Here is an 18,044-nt window from a genome sequence, read left to right on the forward strand (position 1 = left end):
GGTATTTACAATGTAGTATGTCGATGTCACTAAAACTGTCATTATAGGTAATCTGTATTCTTCGTAGAGTGCTATTTTTAAAATAATTAGTCATTGAGTTAGGAATGTCGAAGAGTACAGATTGACGAGTTCTACGGACAGGGACTCGATATGAAATGCCTCTAACAATTTCTGGGCTATCAATTACGTTATTAACAATTTTGTATAGAAAGCTCATATCCAATATGAGAGATTCAAACCGTAAAAATGTAAAATTCATAAGTAATTGCTTCATTTATTTATAGTTGAAGAAGTCAAAAGTTAAACATTTTTTAATCTAAGTGCTAAAAATACTAACATATTACAACAGAGATGAAGAACATTTAAGAGAAGGCAATATAGAAGTCTAGGCATCTACAGGGCTTATGACCTGTCAATGGCTGGTTTAAGTAGCCACTTTACACACTGTAACATTCACCATTCTGCCTTTATTTGAACATCTATATTCCTTCAATTCTTTCATCTGTTAATGTTTGTGAAGTTAAAGAGCTGAAACCTTTATTTATGCGGGTGAGATTCATCTAATTGAATTATTTATAATAACTAATTGAAAATATTATTTTTTCAATTTCTATATTTCTTAATGAACCAGGTTATTTATAAACAATATTTAGTTTTTTTTATATTTAAAGAAATAATAAGAGTGAAATAATTTAGACTTCTATATTGCCTTCTCTTAAATGTTCTTCATCTCTGTTGTAATATGTTAATATAAACAGCTCCCCAGGGAGTTGAATCCAGTCCTTGTCTACAAAAATTTGGACAAACTCAAAATATTCTTGCCAAAAATACGATTTTTAAAAATCAAAACTGGCATCTGAAGCGTAAGACTGACCATCTTACCTTCGTCTTACAAAAGTTATTTAGTTACGCTGCGATTGAAGTACCAATGCAGTTCTCTGTGCACCATTAGGTGTCGAAATGGAATGATGATGACGATGAATAAATACGAAATGTAGTGGTCATTTCGTATTTATTAAAAGGAAACGCGGTCTCACTTTTCCTCATACAAACGTATTCCCGCATTTTCTCCCTGAATTACAATTTAAAAGCAGTATTTTTTTTATGCAACATACATATTTATCATTAACGTGTTTCTGCATTTTTAGTTTATTGATTAATTGTTTTCAAAGGAAGTTAGGATCATTCAAAACACAATAAAGGGCCCAGTTTTTTCGCTGTCTTCTGACATACTGTATACAAATATGATCATTTTTAACATGAAGTACTTTTAATCCAGTGTCTTTGTTGAAATTCTGATTATTTTCTATCAGATGGTTGTCAAATTCAGAAAAGTTATAATAAAATTGAAATATTAAAATTAGACGACTAAGAAATCTTAGCAATTCAAAAAGCGATTAATAATAAGAAAAAAATAATTAATAACAAAATTAACAATATTTATTTTAGTCCATTCCTATAAAGCTTTAAAAATATTTATATTAAATTACCATATTTTTAGGAAAAAAAGACTTGATTTATTGGCTCCACGTGTAGTATTTAGTAAACATAAAAAAATGAAATGGGAAAGAATCAATTAGTTACGCAAACCTTGCCGAAGAAGCTTGTTTGCTTTGAAACCAGTCAGTGAAAAAAAAAATAGTGGTGAAAAACAAAGTTGTTTTATTTATTTTTTATAAAAATAAATAAATCAGTTTTCTAACTTTTTATTCTCTTTTTACAGGTTATCAGGACAAATAGAACTACAGGTGCTTTAAATCTTCCTACGCTCAAATATTTAAACTTAAATTTAGTGTCTTTTAAACTTAAAATAAGAGTGTATACTTTAACAGTGACAAAAGCAAATTTCTAATATATTTCAAGTGTGTTTTGAAGTGATGTGCTGAAATTTTACACACAAGAAAAAATAAGGTAAGATTTTTCTTTTATTTTATTTATTCTGTTTTAGGGTTGATAAATTTCCGTATAAAAAAATGTAAAGATTATTCTATTTTTTAAAAATCAAACGCTTAATAATTTACAATATATACCCAGTCAATGGCATCAAAAGTAAAACAAAATGGTAATGGTTATACGTAATAAAAATATAAAAAAATCTACAAGATATTGTATTTGCTTTTACGCGATCTCATAATAATGCGCTTATTTATTGTATTTATTTTTTTGCTTACATGAGTTAATTTTTTTATTACATATCTTTTAACCACTTTATTTACAAAAAAACAAAAATCCCAGGAATACTAAATCTAGAATACATTACGAAATCTTTTGTGTAAATGCATTTAAAATAAAAACTAAAGGGTATAGTCAAGTTTTTCGATATATTTATTGAGTTTGTTGTACTTTGATACGATTGTAATAATGTAAAATTTATTAATGTTTTTACCGTTTATTCGTTTATTAAAATGAAAATATGTAGGTTATACGGTCAAAATTTTATTAATTTTTATACGATGCCTCGTAAAATTGAAAATGTGTGGAACGCCATTATGTTTCTGCATTTTTTAAGCAATTTGAATAAATTTAATAGTTTTTTGAGTCCAATGAATAAAAAATACAAATACAATATTGTAAAGATGAAGTCATCATCTATTGTGTTTATAGTTAACGAGCCCAATAATAATATCCATTGATAGTAAACATACGTGTAAATATATCGCACCCCCCTGTCAAAGCGCCATAAAATAAAAATGTTTTGAGTTATGTTAAGCACTGTGCCAAACTAGGTCCGTGTTCCAATGGAAAGTTAAAATTTATCTATAAAGTAAAATTAAGTTTCGTGTATGAAAAATATAATAAGTTAACATTTTTTTTATCTAAACATGTCCAATGTTCAATTATAGGTTACCGACGTAGATACTTATCGATGTTAGTTTATACTGTCGATATGTACCGATGAAGATGACGTTTATAATCGCGACCCTGCTACAACTAAAAATTTCACGAAAGCCACGTGCGAGTGCATAATTTTATTTATTTTTTAATGTTTACATTGTTTTCTCCTGATTGTGTATTATTTTTTATTCTAATTTTTGAACACAATATAAATTATACAATACATCGGCGGGCTTATTGCCTAATGGGAATTTCTTTCGACTTACCGATAAATAATGGTTGGTTATAATTTTTAATCATATAATAATGTTGTAATGTGTAATGTCACCATGGTTGTTCAACATATACATCGATAACTATATGCTGTGTGAAATAACTAAAAGATTTAAGAATGGGAGCAAAAATGAGTGGTATAACTGTTAACTGCCTTCTGTTGGTAAATTAACCTGGTCCATGAAGAAGCATAAAAATTGAAAAATAAAAATTTCACGCATTGCCTAGTATGATGGTGAAATAATTCAATCACATGAATCTTACCCACATAAATAAAGGTTTCAGCTCTTTAACTTCACAATCATCAACAGATTAAGGAATTGAAGGAATACATATGATCAAATATGGGCAGAATGGTGAATTTTACACAGTGTGTAAAGTGGCCACTTAAACCAGCCAATGACAGGTCATAAGCCCTGTAGATGCCTGGACTTCTATATTGCCTTCTCTGAAAAGTTCTTCATCTCTGTTGTGATCTTTTAATACCAATTTATTGCTTTTTTATAACTTTTTCAGATATAACGCAATAAAAAGTCTGATATGTACACTCCATTTAAATCGTTAATGAACTTTGCTTATGTATGCGTGAAACATTAAAAAGCACTGCACGTGTTTTTTTTGTAACTTTTCGTTCTCCATCTTCGTTAATCTATTTAAAAATGAAATTGCAATTAATCAACTATTTTAATAGCTTTTCATTTTCACACTTATGCTGATGGTGCCGTGCTTCTTGCTAGCAGCAAAGAAGACCCGCAATTTTTGGTAACAAAAGTCTACGATGTATGCAAAAAAAGCGATTTGCTTATGAATGTTGATAAATCGAAAGTGATGGTTTTTGAAAGGGATGAAAATATAACTAAATGTGAGATCAGCGTGAACGGAGGTATTCTGAATCAGGTAGAAGAATTTGTAGGCATAAACTTGTTTGGAGGAGCGGACCTGTACGAGGAAATATAAACTTAAGTGAATAAAGCAGCTATTATCTCTGATGTTCTAAATTCCACAATATGGAATAATAAAGAAATGGTCATTAAGAGTAAAATTAGAACCAACAAAGCATACGTAAGACATATGGCGTTGAAGCAAGGGCAGGCACAGTCAGGACTAAACAATTTGTAAGAACTTCCGAGGTGGTGGCGCTGAGTATGATAGCAAGCGATTGCGTGAAGAACACTATTTGAGGCTGGGGACATCGCAAGGTGGAGTAGACAGCGAAGGAGGTACTGGTACCGTCATGTCCAAAGAATTGACCCCGCCAGACTCCCTTAAGTTCCACTAAATAATCAGCCTCACGGGATTCGCAAAAAGCGGACGGACAGCAGGGAATCCACCTTACAGGAGGAACAACCTTTTAGAGAACAGACCACCTAGGTTTATAGCAAGGTAGACGAATGAAAACACTGCTTCATTTTAGTTAATTATTTTTAATTGATAAAACAATTACGATAATATAAATGCATCATCAGGTGTGGATGACAGAAGGTAACACATATTTGTCCTGAAGATGGGTTGGTTAAAGTGAAACCGGTAGACATGAATGATTCGCTCTGTGGTGTAAACTGAGTTGTTTAAAAATGAATAATATTACAATAAATTTATTTCAATGTAAACAATTCTTGATTTGGTGAATTAAATTCAAGGGTAACATTTTTGTATTATTTATTTCCTATTTAATTATGGACAATTAATACATTTATGTACACTTCCTTCGGCATACCCATGTGTTTTCACTGACCTTCGGTGTTATTGGCAAATAAATACAATTATCCTTATATTTTTAGATTTTATTTAGGTACGTACACTTTTTATAATAAAGTTTTAGTAGAACTTTTTTTCTAGATACTTTGGTAGATTGATCATTTTCCTTTTTTATCTGCGAGTTTCAGTATTTTTGATCTTGCATAAAATGTCCGAGATTTATATTTCTTTGATAGGCGGACATAAGACGTATATACTCCCTTGCATAGTAAAAGAGATTTTCGGACGAAATAAAGACTAGTGATTTAAATAAAAATAAAGTAAAATTGGTTTTAAAAATCTTTTTCTTAAATTCAAGTTTAGTGTGTAAAAAAAAATGGGAAAATCAAACAATTTAAAACAGTGTCAAAAAAGTGTTTGTTTATTATTTTTTATATATTTCGGTATCAAAAAGACTTGACTTACTTGTATTTATTTTTTTTAAACTTTTATTTTATTGATATATTTAAGATTTTTTATATTTTTATAGAAACGTTATTATATTGTGTTACCAAAGTGTTTAAAGAGAGAAATTCCTGCAAAAAAAACTGCTTTTGCAGTTTGGCGGGAATTAAAAAATTATTTAAAAGAATGGAAGAAGATTGTAACAAATGGAGATAGTTTGAAACAGGTCGAAGAATTTGTATATCTGGGTAGTATGTTTACTAGAGATGGAAATATGGACAAGGATATTGAAAGGAGGGTTAGTGCCGGTAACAGAGTTAATGGTGCCTTAAAGTCTGTCGTAGCAAATAAGTGTCTATCGCAAGAGGCTAAATTAGCAGTTCATAATGGAGTTCTGGTACCAACCCTAATGTATGGAAGCGAAGCATGGAGTTGGAAAAAAAGGGACGAAAGTAGACTGAATGCTGTTGAAATGCGATCCCTCAGGCGAATGTGCGGAAAAACAATGTATGATAGGTGCCCTAATGTCGAAATTAGAGCAGAATGCAAGGCTGAGTTAAGCATTATCGACAAAATTAAGAAAGGTCTTTTGCGATGGTTCGGTCATGTGGAGCGAATGAATGATGAAAGAACGGCTAAAAAGATTTATGATGCGAATGTGTCTGGTTGTAGAAGTCGAGGAAGGCCGAGAAAGACATGGCTTGATCAAATACAACAAATTGTTGAAAGTGGTCATGTAAAAAGTCGGAATAATCGACGTGCGTGCATGAGAAGATGTATGAATGTGAAGGAAGCAAAGGGAGTGTGCCAGGACAGAGTGGTGTGGCGTTCTATCCTCTCTGCCTACCCCTCCGGGGAAATGGCGTGATGGTTAGTTAGTTAGTTAGTTAGTTTAAAAGAATGCTTATGTGAAAAAAATTTAATAAAAAAAAAATTTAAAAAAGAGCATAACTCCAAAAATGCAACTTTTCAGGAGAGCAAAGAAACGTTATTATGGACCCAATTATTTAGCTACAAAACTCATATTTTGTGGAATGGGTTATTATTTACAGATAATTTCATTTGTGTAACAACATTCAAGTAATTTGTACAAATAACAGAAATATTCTAGATATACTACTTGAACCATTAAATATGCGACAGAAATGATTCCACTCATACTACTAGAACTAACTTATACTACTGAATGAATGATAGAAATTAATCTATTTATATTACTGAGACCATCTTGTACTTTTGTGCCACTAAAAATATGACACAAATGCACATAGTTATTTCATGAAAACCAAAGTTGTTTATTTAGGGTTTAAGTAGTCATCGAAGTGTATTGTCAATACCATCGATGCAGCCACGTACAAGGAACATTTTCCTATATAAATTACAAAAGGAACAAAAATGCAGTTATACTTTTATGTTCGCCCATCAAAGATTTCACAAGTGAATTTTCTTTTCTGGCTATCCTTTTCTGAGTAATTTTGGGAAAGGGAGGGTCTTCAAGGAACTTGTCTATTAGTTTAGTAAAAAAAAAATACAGATAGCTCATTCGAAAGAAGCCGGGCTATTGATAGCTATTGATAGATTAATAGGCCTTTTGTTTTACTTCATAATTCATCATCGTTCCTTTTTAGTGGCTTCAAAACTAAATTTTCATGTCGAACTTGCCAGGAATCCAACCTGGGACTTTGAGCTGTCAAAATGATTTATTTTCTTTAATAGAGTCAATGATAAAGTATGAGGCATAGAAATATATAAAGCCTTAGGGACATTAAACTAGAACCAATATTAAAATAATGCGGGGTCTACAGTACTCCAGAGTAAATAACATTGTACGAGCAGAGATTTTCAGACAGAGAAGGGATGAAAGCCTCCTTCAAAAGACATTCAAAACACTGACAATGACTTATCATCTCCTTTTCATGTTACAAATTATTGAGATACTATGGAATGAGTGCATCAGAACATCAGGAATGCCCTTATTATGATTAAATGCAGATAAGGGTTATAATGAGGTAGTTCTACTCGGCACGGAAGTCAAATTTATCTCCACTCGATTATATTTTTCAGGATTACCCGAGAGTAACGTCACCGTGAAATATTGAGCAAAAAAATGCAAGTGAATCTCGAATAAAGATGCAGCGAAGTATGTGGGCTCGGTGCATTTCAGCAACCAATAGTAATGATGCACCTTGGGAATGCAACGGTGAGAAAATGAAACTTGCCGGTTGCACGCGATCGGCTGCATCACGACATAGGCAGTGAAACTGCATAGAAAAACCAACCAGAGATGAAAATGCTAGTGATTTTTTTGAATACCGCACTTTGCATACGTCACGCTTCTTTGATCTGACGCAGACATCGCGCGTTTCATCTATGGTTAAGATTTAAAAAACATGTTCCGAGTGTGACCTACTGGAAAATTAGAAACAGGAATTAATCATCATCATCATTTTTATTTTCGTATCTAATGGCGCACAGGGCACTGCATTTTTACTCTAATCGTAGCGTATAACGATAATTTAAACCCATTAAACCACTAGATTGACTATTCCGCATTTTCTTTCAGCGCTTCAAAACATCATATGTATATTTTATTTTATATTATAATTTTTATAAACGTTAGTCAATATTAGTATTTTACCACTTACCGATTTTTTGTGAACCGGTTTCAAGTCGTACCCGTCTCTTCATCAGGACACTCAGTACACCAACACGCGAATTCTAAAAAACACTTTCACTTTTACCACCATTATAGACTTAAATGTCCCCTTTCGCGTGACAAGAAATAGGTATTTATTCCGTCTGTCAGTCTGTAACACTAACTATGCACAACACTCTTTCCTCTATCGTTCTTGCTCTAACTATAATGCTTTTTTTTATCTATTAATATATTTAACATGACCCTTAATTTTTTAAAACAAAAAATTAAGACTATTTTATTTAGAGAAAACCCTCGTTCCGCCCGGATACGGAAAATAAATTCTCCAGTTCACTAGATTTTTTTCCGTCTTCTTATTACGAGGAAACAAGGTCTGACTTTTTAAAATGATTTATTTACGAATTAATATCGTTTAATAAAATGATTAATGTTTTTTTCTATTACAACCTACTTTAATATATTTAGTTAATCTTTAAACTGGAAATAAAATTTAAAAAACAGCACTTGTGTTTGGAAAGTGGCTTACACTGTTAGTTATTTAGTAATTTAAAGATATACTCGTTTAATTCCGAATATACAAGAGAGTAAAAAAAAACGATATAAAAAGAATACAGTAAAACTAATTAAAGTAGAACGTTGTTATTACTCAAGTTCAAAAAACTAAATATTTTTTTAATTTAATTTTTATTAATAAATTTCATAAAAAGTACATGTTTTTATAAAATTCTAAACATATCTACTTTTACACATCTAGTAAATGTTATCACTGTAACTCTCCAAAAAAAGAAACTAACTCTTGTGCTTGGAGAGTGACTCACACTGTTTTAGTTGTTTATTTATAAGAGTTTATATAATTTTAAATACGATTACATAAGAAAGAAAAATAAAAACAAAGGGTATATAAAGAAAAAACATAAAACAATAGTACATTCCTACTAATTAAAATTTAATGTTGTTTTTACACGTGTTCAAAAAATTTCTTTAGATTTACTTTAAATTTATTTATTGATATATTATTTTTAATAGTTTTTAGTTCATTGGGAAGATTATTATATTTTTTTACACCTTTGAAGACAAAGCTATTTTGACCATGACTTATTTTATTATTTGTTTTATTTTTCCATACTTATATTTACATTTAAAAAAACTTTTTCTTTTCACTTTGCAAGAAATCGATCAGGAACCTTCTAAATGGTGAGCAAACACGTCAACTACTAAACAGCAAGGCGAACTTATCTCCACTCGATTTCTTTAGTCGGGATTTTAACCTGAGAACAGCTATCGAGTCGGAAGCACTCGCCCAGGGTTCTGGTTTTATTTCACCCAAAAAGATAACCGCACATCGGACTGATTATGCCTAACTAAAACCGATAAAATCAAGGTTTCGTTGTCCCGTTTTCCGCACCCCTAAAGTGAAACGATTTGTTTTTTTTTACCGTAGGTTCTAAAACGACAGATAAAACTTGGCGTTTTTTTTAGGTCTTTAAATGGTCCTAGACAAGAAACAATTATTTTAACAAGTGTATCTGGTGCAAAAAAGTGAAAATTAAATTACAATTACTAAAGCGACTGCTTTTTTTGACATTTGGCTCGCCAACCGCCGGCTAAATGCAATAAATAGCATGATAAATAATAAATAAAAATAGCAGTTTTGGAACATTTTCCATGATTACACCTGTGAAATTCAAATATGTGAAGCGCAGCAGGATTATATATTTTGACATTTAATATTAGGTGTTCACGGATGTTACATTGTGATCGCGAATACGATAAACAACCAGGTGATAAATTGTTATAACGTCGCTTATCAGCACGTCGATAGTTATTTGTGATTGAGCTACAGATTGCAGACAGCTTCTTCGGACAGCCTTTCTCGTTCGGCAACGAGCAATTTTTCCGCGTATGCGGCACCGCCAAGGAGACTTATGTCCTCAGATGCGGTGTGCGGCACGTGGTGGGCACGCCGTACCTTCATATAATGGATGATCGAACTATGCCGCATTTGGTTTACCGATGCTGTGTCCTATGCGGAAAGTGAGGCGGTGATGTTTTTTCGTTATTGTATGTGTAAACGGTTTTGTGATGTGGAGATGTGCATTTTAGGCTAACCGCTCGGGTGTCCCGGGTTCAACACCCGGGCCGGCTGACGTCACTGGTGTTGTGGAACGAACGGTGTGTGAGTGAAGCCGAAAATAAAATACTGGTAATTAGTACTGCCACTCTTTACCGTGACGATTCAGGGCGAAGCGGGGCTAATCGACGACAGAAAAAAAAACTTTTGGTGTGAGATGTGATGATGGAATATTACAATGCATGAACAAACAAACAACGCATAAACCATCACACCGTAGGCAGAGAGGATAGAACGCCATATCACGCTGCCTTTGCATACAGACTTCGCTTCATCTACACTCATACATCTTCTCATGCACGCACGCCGATTATTCTTACTCTTGACATGTCCATCTTTAGGCATTTGATAAAATTGATCGTGCCATGTCTTTTTTGATCTTCTTCGTTTCTTTGTTTATATGTTAATAATATATTATATTATATTATATTCCTAAGTGCGCTTACTAATCTTTCTTTTTCATGAAGTTAAGCTAAAGGATAAACTACTGATTTGCTGTAAAATACTGATTTTTCTAAAAAAAAAAATATTTTTTTATGTTACATCTTCTGACCCTAACTGGAGACCGTTTTAAAGCCAGGGGTTTTCTTACCGGTTTCATCATCATTCACTCTATCTTTGCATACTGACCTCACTTCCTCTACATTCATACATCTTCTCATGCACGCACGCCGATTATTCCTATTTTTGAAATGTCCATCTTCAAGTATTTGATGGAATTGATCGTGCCATATCTTTCTCGATCTTCTTCGTTTTTTGCATCCATCAACATTCAAATCTTAGATCTTTTTAGCAGTTTTTTCGTTGTCCATTTGGTCTACATGTCCAAACCAACGAAACACCCCTTTCTTTATACTGTCGATAATGCATGTCTCAGCCTTACACAGTTCACGGATCTGGACATTTGTGCACCTATCATACATCGTTTTTTTTATTTATTAATGAAATCATACAGTCTTTATATAAAACAAGGTACAAAAAAACAATTAAAAAAAGTAAGACCAATTACAGATTTCACACTAATTTATTATGAATGCAGGAGGAGAGGGGGAAAAATAATTGAATTCTAAAAAAGTAAAAATAAAAATATTAAATATAAAGTACATAAAAAAGAGAAGACATTGTAAAACTACTCTACTTTCCTCCCATTTTACCACACATTTGCCTGAGGGATCGCATTTCGACAGCATTTCTATTATTTAATTCAGATTTCTCGAAAGATTTGAAAATATCGCACCTCCCGTCAAGGGTGTCCTGGGAGGGTACTTGCAAAGGTTTGCCTTCGACCTGATAAATTTTAGGCTCATCAAGTGTACATCAAGTATCACAAGAGCCCGCCGAGGGCACTGCATTTTGAACAATCACCTCGCTAGAATGAATCTTTCCGAAACTTCTAGATGTAGATTCTGCAGTGCATGTGAAACACCTATACACATTATATGTGAATGTGATGCTTTACATCATCAAAGGAGCCTCATCCTCGGGAGGCCACTGGTTAAATCTGAGGATGTTAAAGAGCTCGCCCCCTACCTAATAGCCCGATACTCTACGGATCTGGGCTTGGAGGGAGAGATTTAGAAAAATGAGAACTCTCGCCTTCCACACAGTAGCCAGGCTCTTTATAGACCTAGGCTTAAAGGGCGAGAACTATTCACGGGGACTCGTCACAATAGATCTTCACAGGTCGCAGTGACGTCAGAAGCTTAAAACATAGTACATCGAAAAATAAGAAAAATAATAAGAGTGTCATTAGTTCAAAAAAATGTAATTAAGGTAAAGTATTTGTCGGCCTCATGGTGTAGTGGTCAGAGCGGTCAGAGCCTTTATGTAGGTAAAATAATTCAATAAGTGAAATAATTCAATTAGATAAATCTCACCCGCATAAATAAAGGTTTTAGCTCTTTAACTTCACAAACATAAACAGATGAAAGAATTGAAGGAATACAGATATTCAAATATGGGCAGAATGGTGAATGTTACACAGTGTGAAAAGTGGCCACTTAAACCAGCCATTGACAGGTCATAAGCCCTGTAGATGCTTAAACTTTTATATTACCTCTCTTAAACGTTCTTCATCTCTGCTGTAATATGTTAATATAAACAGCTCCCCAGAGAATGTAATCCAGTTCTTGTCTACAAAAATTTGGACAAACTCAAAATATTGTTGAAGGTTTAAATAGTTTTTTCCTTGGAAAACACGCTTGCCTACTTTACAAGGCATCAGGTTTTCGACTTCCTGGAAGTCCGATGCTGACTGTTCATCGGCAGTTTATGACAGAATTACGGGTGACAAACCTAACTTGAGGGGACACGATATGTTCCAGTTAGGGAGCAAACATGGAACGATGATGATAATGGTACTCCTTGTAAATAAATAAACATTTTTATTTAATGGATGCGATTTTTCTTCAATTTTTTTTCCTACTCGACGATAATGAATGCACTGCTTTGCCCCGATTTCCTCTGAGGTAATAAGAGTCTCGTTCTTCTGGTACTAAAGCCAGCATAGCGCTGAACCAACCAAGCAAGACTTTCCTCTTTCTTCGTGTTATTATAATAACTCTAATACTATATACTCTACCCTTGAATCAAATCCTTCTCTACAAAAATTTGGACAAACTCAAAATGTTGTTAATTATAGGTTACCGACGAAGATACTTTGAATGTTTATACAAATATAGATATTTTCGAACGAAAATATCGATTTTTCTAAATGCCATCTTGATATGTATCGGTGAAGATAACGTTCATAATCGCTGTGCAGGTGAGTCAATCAAAGATGTATATCGCGTCTATTAAAAATCCTTAACCATCACTTATCCATAAGAAATGTTTATCGTGTCGGTAATTTCCGATAAGTGCGGCCATTTTGATTGAGCTGCCGGATTTTGTCCGCCAGAACCTGGACGAACGAATAAAATAATGATTTATATCGTAATAATGTTTTAATTTGAATTAATTGCATTATTGCTGTGCAATATGCAACTCCGTAATGTACAATAATATCAATAATTCAAACACCGTGTTATGATTTTACCGTAGACAAAGGATTTATTCCTTCAGATTATATCAGAACATTCAATATACTATAATATATTATGTAGAACGTAAAAAATAGCGAAACGGATCTGTTTGTTTGTATCGTATTACGTTTAGTATTATTTTTACCTGTGAGTGAAGAAATAGATGAGTAGATTGCAGGAAAACCATTTTATTCTATAAAAGGTCAGTTGAATCCTCCGTCTTATCCTGATCTCTAATAAAATACCAATCTAATTCAAAAACACACCTGCAAATTTTGCTTCTTGATAATATCAAGTGTAAACGTACAGGGCTAAATGAGATATCCTAATTATATTTATTTTATTTTTATTTATTTATTCATTCAAAATTACAAAATTAAATATTTATGAACTTATTAAGGCTTTTTAGGCTATGCCCGTGTCAAGCCACAATAAATAACAATAAAAATACATAGTTAAATCAATTCGATCAAATTATAATGACATAGAATCACAATCTAGAAAAAAGGTAAATGTAAAAAATAATCAAATTCCAAAGAATACAATCCAAAAAAGATATTCAGAAATAATTTTTAAAATATAAATTATACAAATTAAGAATCACACATAATCAAATATACAAAATAGTGGTATCATTAAAATCAACAAAATAATAGTAAAATATAGTAGTATTAAAAAAAAAATAACACAAAATAAGAGCTTGATTTAAATCAACAGAAAAAGAATATATATATATATATATATATATATATATATAAAAAAGCATAATTGAAATGATAATTGAGTTATGTTTTCTAGAAATTCACTCAATTATAGTAAGAAATATAAGGAATAGGAGCAATAAATCATATGCCAAATAACAGTACGTACTAAATTAAATTATACAAAAATACACAATAAGAAAAACATAAAAATTAAAAATATATATAAAAAGAAAATAAAAGCAAAAGAGTATGGAAGGAAAGCAGATTTGTAAATTTTTGCTAATTTCGTACTTTAAAAAAAATTGACAACCTCATCCCTATCGATGTGTAGCAACCAATTGCAAAAATTCTTCTTGAATACATTGGCACTTGTGGAGTTTTTTATGGCTGCCGGAAGTTGATTAAAAAATTTCGGAGCCAGGAAGGTAAAGTTTCTTTGAGCTAGCTTCAAGTGAGTGGTTGGGCCAAGGTCATTAATCCTTCCCGCTACATTATATTTTATTTATTCATTTGCGGCGTTTCATTAATCGGGTTCGATTCCCAACATGGTTGATTTGAAATATGCTTTGAAACACTTGAATCAGTACACCATATATACACCATAAGTATTTGGGAATAATTGATGATACATATTTTAAATGGACAGAACACATAGAATATATAACACAAAAAATTAGATAACTTTCCCATATCTTCAAGTCGATACGAAACATCTTATCCCTTATTAAACTCAAACAACTATATTTTATTTTATGTAACTCAATTATAACTTATGGCATAGTAGGATGGGGAGGCACTTATAAATCGATATTAAAACCTCTGGAATCTGCTCAAAAATCAATAATTAAAATAATTTTTAAAAAGCCCTTGGTTTTTTGAGATTTTAGATATAAGGGAATTATATATTTTTAGAATAATAATGTTTGTAAAAGTAAAAAATCCCAAAAGGAACACTCCCATACTACCAGAAATCAAACTAGAGGATGGGTCATGGGGTCTATCACAAACTCTGAATTCGGGCAAAAAAAATTCAGGTTTCTGGGCCCCAAAATATTCATTATGTTACCCAAAGATTGCAAAACCATGACCCGGATTCAATTTAACAAATTTGTAAAAAATTGGTTACTGGGTTAAGGTCGAAAAAATCAGAAAATTTACTCAAAATACATTCCTAATAAATTAATATTGTACAACTGTGTAACTAGTAGGTGGTAACATAAAAATGTCTGCCTTAAAACTGGTTGTACCTAGTTAGGCAGACTAGACATGATCCAGAGAAATCTATTACCTAAATGTGTATGTAGTAGATAAAGTAATTGTTATTTTTGTTAATAAACTATAATTATTATTATTATTAATGGTGTGTTTTCACACTAGAATATTTCATAGTCCCTGGACTGGTACCCGAAGCGTAAGACCGATGACCTTACCATCATTTAACAAAATTGATCGAGATATGCTGCGATAGGTGTACCGATCCAGTTCCCTATGCGCCATTGGTGCGGAAAGGGAATGACGATGATGATGATGAAAACTACTCCGCCTATGACGTCCCAAGTTCTCAACGATGAGTTGTCCTGATTGGGGGTTGGCTTCCAGGGTAACTGAAAATGTATCCACAAAAGTCTGTCGTCGATTGGTTTCGGAGAACTGACATCGTTCTAAGTAGTTTATTTTTATCAAAAAAAATTTTTTTCATGGATTTTCAAGAAATTTTGCCGTACGATTGAATGCACTAATTTTTACCGCGAGTAGGAAAATAAATTATATCCGAATTCTCGTACCTTTGATTTTCCTCAGTGGTACTCCATCTGCAGGGTATCGTGATAATTTTAGTCACATAGAAGGTAAGGTGGTTTGTCTTACGCTTCAGAAACTATAAAATATCAATACTTCTAAAACCTTTATTTCGGGCCTGTCTCAACATATATACGGACGCGGACGGAGAGGTCTCGCGAAGCCATGTATCTCCACGTGACAGCGTGAGGTATGGCCTACATACGAGCCCCGTGTTCTAAACCCAGAGTACACAGTACAGAGTCGTGACTGCTGCTTTGCTGTCCTAGACTCCTTACGCTGTTTCTTGTACTAATTAATTATATTTATATGGAATCGGACATGCAATAATTGCGATCTCCGTGGGACGTGGAAATGACAATCTAAATCTGAATGTATTTGCAAGATATTACAACCACGACGAAGACTACTTTAAAGGAATCCTAGGCATTATTTATAAACATTTTTTTACAAACCACTTTTACTTTTGAGTTATACATTACCAGGAATTGAAGTGACTTAGAATAAAGTAAAATATTGTAAGAACGAAACAGAACAGTGAAAGAAGGAGAGTAAAAAAGGATAATATGAATAATAATATTATAATATTAACTTATTTCTAATCGTTCAAAATTCTCTAAACGATGACGATTTTTATTCATATGTAAAATTTCTACACCCGTTTCTAGATTTAAATTATAGTTTTCGAATATAATATGATTTGCGAATTCTGAGAAGATATTATTGTTGATATATCTTACATGTTCTTTGGTTGTAATTTCAAATTCACGTAAAGTTTTTCCAATATTGAAATTCGCGCAATTCAAATAATTTAATTTATAAATTCTCAAATCAATTTATCCATTCCACTAAACAAAAAATCCCTATTCAAAATATAACTTTACGTCGAGTCCTCTTTTAAAAATATTCTCGTTGTTATTCGAATTGTCCTCTTTTTCTCACCTTTAATTCTTCGGTATCTTTCTTACAATATTTTATAATATAAATAGCAACGCGAGTAATTCTATGTTAGTTCAAGTCCTGATGATGATGAAGTAACCTCAAAACCGGTCGACGTATGACTCAATAGTGGTTTATATAGATTAAAACATTAATAAGATCAAGATACACTGATTTTACTGCACTTTATTTTATTTATTTATTTTATTAATTTGATTCATTTGATCTATTTGATTTATTTGATTTATTTATTTTGTTTACTTTATTTATTTTATTCATTTTATTCATTTTCTTCATTTTATTCATTTTATTAATTTTATTAATTTTATTAATTTTATTCCTTTTATTCATTTTATTCATTTTATTCATTTTATTCATTTTATTCATTTTATTCATTTTATTCCTTTTATTCACTTTATTCACTTTATTCACTTCATTCACTTTATTCACTTTATTTATTTTATTTAAAAATAAAATAATACAAAAACATAATTGAAATGATAATTGTGATATGGTTTCTGTAAACTCACTCTATACTATACTATGAAATTACAGTAATAAATAATGTGCCAAATAACAGTGAGTACTAAATTAAATAATGCAAAAATTAATTTTGAAAATCATAAAAATATCAAGATATATAATAAGCAAATAAAAGTAAGTAGATTAGTCAATTCTCGCTAATCTCAAACTTTAAAAACATAAAAAACCTTGCTCTTATCGACAGCCAATTACAATCATTTTTTTAAATACATTGGATCTTGTGGAGTTTTTTATGGCTGCCGGAAGATGATTAAAGAATTTAGGAGTCAGCCATATTGTATAAACTTTTGAGTTACATTTATTTATTAATTCAAAATTACGCTAGTTTACATATTCATGGACTTATTAAGGCTTTTTGGGCTGTGTCCGTGTTGAGCCATAATAATTGACAAGAATAAAACATGAATTATTTTATTTGATTACAAGCCTTCAAAATGAAAAATAATAAAACAGCGTCAGCCCAAATGATGGACTCTGTAACGGTATTTGAAACATCGGCAAAAAGATGAATAAATACACGGCGTAACGACCCAGAAAAACATCACAAGTAGCCGAAAGGCGTGAAAATCTATAAATTTCTGTCGTTCGATTTCCGAGCCTCTTTCATGCAAACAGAAAGGCCATGAAATAAACAAAAGTAGAATCACGTATATATATATTTTAAGTTTGTCCAAATGTTTGTAGACAAAAGACTGGATTTCATCCCCTATGGAGTCATTAAGACTAACAAATTACAACGGCGATAGGAATGTTTTAGATAATGGAATATAAAAGTCTAGACATTTACAGGACTTATTTATTTATTATACAGTACAAGTGCCTTTTACAATATAAAATAATCAAAATAATGAGTTAGTTAGACATACAAAAATTTAAAAACAATATTAAAATATTAGTATAAAAAGAAAAAAAAATAACAATTACTATTATATTGTATATATAAATTTCGCTTGTGGTGCAGGCCAGCCTGTACCATAGGATACAAAACGCCAATATACAAT

The 18,044-nt window shown here is 31.8% G+C and overlaps 1 protein-coding gene across 2 annotated transcripts in view; it reads left to right on the plus strand.

Annotated features, from left to right (window-relative positions):
• The window catches only part of LOC148275765 (uncharacterized), a 330,688-nt gene that overhangs the window by 46,136 nt on the left and 266,508 nt on the right, over positions 1-18,044 (plus strand). For both annotated transcript variants that reach the window (XM_088235244.1, XM_088235246.1), the window contains exon 2: positions 1,724-1,911. The gene's annotated coding sequence lies outside the window, so the exon portion shown is untranslated. The remainder of the gene's footprint in view (positions 1-1,723; positions 1,912-18,044) is intronic.

Source organism: Micrasema longulum, unplaced genomic scaffold, assembly GCF_059751315.1.
Source record: "Micrasema longulum isolate JH-2025_06_02 unplaced genomic scaffold, ASM5975131v1 h1tg001345l, whole genome shotgun sequence".
Classification (NCBI taxonomy): Eukaryota; Metazoa; Arthropoda; class Insecta; order Trichoptera; family Brachycentridae; genus Micrasema; species Micrasema longulum.